The sequence below is a fragment of the Mesitornis unicolor genome, unplaced genomic scaffold, assembly GCF_000695765.1.
Source record: "Mesitornis unicolor isolate BGI_N332 unplaced genomic scaffold, ASM69576v1 scaffold6962, whole genome shotgun sequence".
Lineage (NCBI taxonomy): Eukaryota > Metazoa > Chordata > Aves > Mesitornithiformes > Mesitornithidae > Mesitornis > Mesitornis unicolor.
In genome coordinates this window covers 33,242-38,191 of record NW_010168422.1, presented here as the reverse complement: position 1 = coordinate 38,191, position 4,950 = coordinate 33,242, and the positions used below count along the sequence as shown (strand labels likewise).

Below are 4,950 nucleotides of genomic sequence, written 5' to 3'. Positions count from 1 at the left end.
TGCTGAACGGGAGAAAAAATATTATTCACAGTCACACTCTTACATTTTATGGATTTCTTTAATATCTAATAAAGACTGCCTAGGAGAGCCTCCTCTGGAAGCGAGACTGTCTGAAACAATAGAATTTTATTTCCTTTTCACTAGCTGATCCATGATGCTGAGGAAAATGTTGTAGGAAAAAAGGTAGCAAGCTGGAGGCTTTTGTTGGAGTGTAATGATCATGATTTTTATAGTCTGTACATAAACTTAAATATGCAAATACTTCTGGACCTTAACCAAGAGATAGAGGCACACAGCCAGTCAGATCAAACGAACCGTGGTGGTGAAGAAGGTGAACTGGATTTAAGGTCATGACGAGAGTCCAGACTACCTGAAAAGTGACAGCCGTGGGAATGCCACAGCTCTCCAGGCTCATCTCCAGTATCTCCAGAAGATGTTGTCATGGTGGACCATGGTCTTCCTCAATTCCTCCTCACTCATCTGACCTGAGCATCACTCCTGTTCAGCCAGCTTCCATGAGGAAGGGCGTGCAGTGTCACCTGCATTCAGACTTATGCACACACCACAGCCTTTGAGCTCAAGATACAAAACCACTGAAGCCCACATAGTGCAACACTGCAAGGCAGTAACAGAATAAAAAGTGGGAATTTTCTTTTCAGTGTTGCTAACTAGGAATGATTTTTCCTCCCTGAAGAACACTATGCAGGCAAATTATCTTACTGATTGTTAATGATTAATGTTAACACTGAGACCATATATATGTATCTTCATGAATAAAACAAACAGAAGATCTGTTTAAAAACCTGTATCTACTTAGAAAGAAGTGTATCATATAATTTTAAAAGCAGTAGTGTGTTTTACAAGATAATACGCACAGGCTGAATTAGCTTGCAGCTGTCAAGCAAAAAATTGTTTCTATAAAATACTCTGTACTACATTTCTGTGTAAGTAGAGTTACTTAAATTATTCACTGGAAATGGTACTTGTTTCAAATTTAGCTTGTCATAAACAGATACTATGAAATCTACAGCACAACTCTGAATGTATGCAGTTCATAACTGTTCATCATGTAGTTTAAAGCAGCTGTTCCATAAGCACAGCCCAAAGATCACTTGGAGCTTGCAAAGCATTTGTACACCCAGCTCTCAAAGCAAGCTTTTAATAGTTTCATCTACATGAACATAAAGATTCACTGACCTGCCAGTGAGTCTTGTGATGTAGGCAATACACTGATTAATGCCAGTATTTACAAAACTCCTGGTTTAACAGGACAGTGCTTGATCCACAACTTAACCACTGAACTGCTCACCTGCAATGAACACAGCTGCCATCATCCATGGTACACTGCAAAGCACACAGTACCACTTCTTGCTGCCAAAGCTATGAAACTACTGAATTGCCTGGATTCAAAGACACTGACAAAACATCTTTCCTGTGAATTCCTGATTTGTCAGAGCCAAAACATTTGGGGGAGATAGACCTGTCTAAGAGCATCCTTCTGAAACCCCAATGCCCAGGCTGGGTTGCAAATCTTGCCAGCCCACGAGCTCTGTTCCCTGCTGACTTAAGCGTAACAACATCCTCTTTCTATACATCTTCTGCTTTTACAGCTATAAAGCCAAGCTCATCGCATAATGAGCTGACAACAAGCTAAGCATTTAAAATTGTTCTTTTTATAAATTTTGCATTAAAAGTATGACCAATTACACTAGTTGCTTCAATTTAGATACTTTATGGGGGAGATTCTCAGAGTAACAAACACCATTCTCCTTTTCTTTCTCAGCAGGCTTCTTACAGACAAGCATTACCTGGGAGTCTGATGCTTTACAATGGGGTTCTCCAATTCCTTGTCATCTTTTCGCACTTGCCTGGAGTCTGCCATCTTTTCACTAACTCTTAAGTCTTTCCACTAAGTAACATTGAAATATTTTGAGTAATAAAAGGTACTGCTCTATATGGAAAAGAGTTAAAGGAATCCACCACTGATTGTCACTGAGAAGCACCGTACAAAGGTTTACATGACAGAAACCTAATTTTAGGCACTGAAAAACAGTTACGCTTCTAAAATAATAAATTGCAGCTGCACTTATTATTCCAAGTAGCTCTGCTACAAGTTTTCTCATGGGTATGCCTATTCACATCGCATTTCTGGCAAGACTGAAATGTTAGAATTCTCTTAGACACTGCAGCACATCACTTCTCTTTTCCTAGATTGTCAGCATTATAAACTAAGCAAAGGAAGAGGGGAAAAAAACACATAGTTTTGCAGAGTTATAGCCTTGGATGGTCTCTTAGATGAACCAAACAGCCCAGGATTCTGGACTCCAGGTGCTGGATACATCTGGACAGTGCTGAATCCCTGCTCAAGCTCTTTGGGATTGAACACAAACATAGATTGCTCTAATGCCCTTTATGGAGATACAAAGCATGTACTCAAGCTGCCTGGTCCCTTCATGTTCTTTCTGGCTCTTCCATGTTCCCCCAGCAGCAACTGCAGCCTTCTCAGAGCCTGAAACTGCGACCCCTAAAAGTTGATGTTTCCTTAATGGGAGACTGCAGTGAGAGATACTTAAAGGGAAACACAAACCCTCCTCAAAGAAGAATCATAGCCTACTTCCTGAAAAGGTACAAGCAATACAGATTATAGAAGAACGGCTAAAACTTCCCTTATGTCCCACCTGTAAGCTCACTCTTTCTAAAACTCAAACTTCTGGCATAATCACATTTGAATCCCAGGACCTAATTTCTGAAGTTCATGTTGTTCTTGATGATTAAGAGCTGTTACTAAGAAAAAGACTTTTACGTTTATGGAATTCCAGCTCCTTCATGCTCTTTCCAGCACCTTCAACTCTCTCACGGTGAATTGTTACTATACTGAACTCAAAATCCAAATCGCTTGAGCTAGTCAACCAATCATTATTAAATATTTACATTTGAAAGGACGCTATTCCAAGGTAATGACCTGTATTCTCTGCCATTCACCTCCTGCCAGAGCCTTCCCACAGATCTCTGTTAGGTCAACCTGAAATCTCAATCTAGCAGAAGTTAACAATCAAACACACTACATTTTATTTCATAACAAAACCCCACAGTTATATAAAGGATTATTTATCAGCAGTAGCCACCCACTGTTATGCAATAATACAACCGTTACTTGCTTTTGGCACAGGCAAATTACTGCAGAATTTACTATTGACTACTTAACCACAGTTTTGAAGAGTCGACTTTTAATGTTGTCTTCTTTACAATAAATGTACAGATGTTATACTAAATTAACATTCAAAAAATATTACTGCTGCTTGCATGGGAAAGAGAGAAATTACTGTGAGCTACTCAAGATCCCATGGGAACATTAGGCAGACTGATGAAGGGAACGTCAGAACCTCTGGTTACAGTTAATTCACGTGATTATTCTGCCTTGTCTGATGAAAGTATCTTCTGTTGTCCTGTGCACAAACGTTTAGAATCAATCTGGGTTTTCCAGAGCTAAACAGCACAATGGTTTCAATATCTCTTGTTGAGGTATATTTTGTGTGCTTCACAGTCATCAGCAAACTAACGTGATGAAATTCAAATAAAAAGAAATAAATCAGAAAATACGGGGTTCCTTTCTGTTTCTTTGTAGAATAAATGTTCTTCTTTTGTGATCACGTTAGATTAAAAATCCAGGAAATGCAGACAAAGCTGAACCCTGCTTAATACTAATGAACAGAAACATATCAAAGACAACCCCTATCTCTTTCACAGAGTATTTGCAATACTCGTATTAGACAGCCAATGCAGAAATACTGTGGACATACAAGGAAAGCACAGTAACAGTGAAACAGCTTAGTAGAAGTCACAGAGCCTGGTCACCTACCCAGCTAATGACATATGGGAGCGATCTATAAATACCAAACCAAAGGTTAGACTGGTAAAGCGAAGTTGGAAGAGAACAAAGCTATGGCTTTAGGTTTTCACTATCCTCCTAAATATAGAAACAAAATGAGAGAAAGTATAAGGTGCCCAAAGCAGAGGACAACAGGCAAGTAATCAAAGCTGGCATCACTGGCACAGCAGAGACAGAAGTTGGCACCTCTCATTTAATATACCAGATGGAGAAGGATTTTCACCATTTAGCCCTACCCTGCAGGCAAGACCAAAGGATTAGTATTTGATGCAACAAAATGGACATGGTAAGAGAGCGGCTCCAGTGACTGACTGGATTTGAAGGGGAAAACAAAGCTGAAGAAAAGGATTAAAGTAATTAAAACAGTTACACTTACAAGGCACAAGACATTACTTATACATGGAAGATCCCATTATTACTGTTGGCCATCAACATCAGGCTACATTTAGAAAACAATTCTAAACAGCAACTATGGCTCTAAATTCCTAAAAACACAAATCAAAATTTGTGTGCTTAAATAAGGGGTTTCATCATACAAACAGGTCTAGCTCATCATACTTAAATGCCTGCCATACACCATAGTAGAGCTAACACAGCAGGGTGAGGCCATCCTATGTGAAGACAACATTTAATGAAATAACACAGAAATATCCTACCATATGGACAAGCCACAAGCAAGACTGTGGGAAGTGGAAGAACCAGCAAAAACGAGAGGCTCCCTACCCTCTCTGAAAAACAACGCACGCATTCTTGTAAAGAGAAATCATAATATGTTGGACCAAACTATACACGTTTGCTCACACATTTAAGCAAACAAGGCACAACAAAATAAGGAATTAGCATTTCCAAATACCCTGCATGCCTGGGGCATAAACCAGAGAGACTGTAGATATTAACAGTTGACTAGCATACTAAGTATATTTTTAAAATGGCACCTGTATTTGTCAGCCTGTTTATTTCACACGAAATAAGTAAAAGTTTATGTTTCAAAATAAAACATTTTGTAGTATGCATAAGACAGATTCTGAAGCACACAAACCCAGCTACATAAACCTGTGTTC

The 4,950-nt window shown here is 39.1% G+C and overlaps 1 protein-coding gene across 1 annotated transcript in view; it reads right to left on the bottom strand.

Moving 5' to 3' along the window:
- CPQ (carboxypeptidase Q) overlaps positions 1-4,950 on the bottom strand; it is an 80,397-nt gene that overhangs the window by 53,773 nt on the left and 21,674 nt on the right. The window lies entirely within an intron of this gene.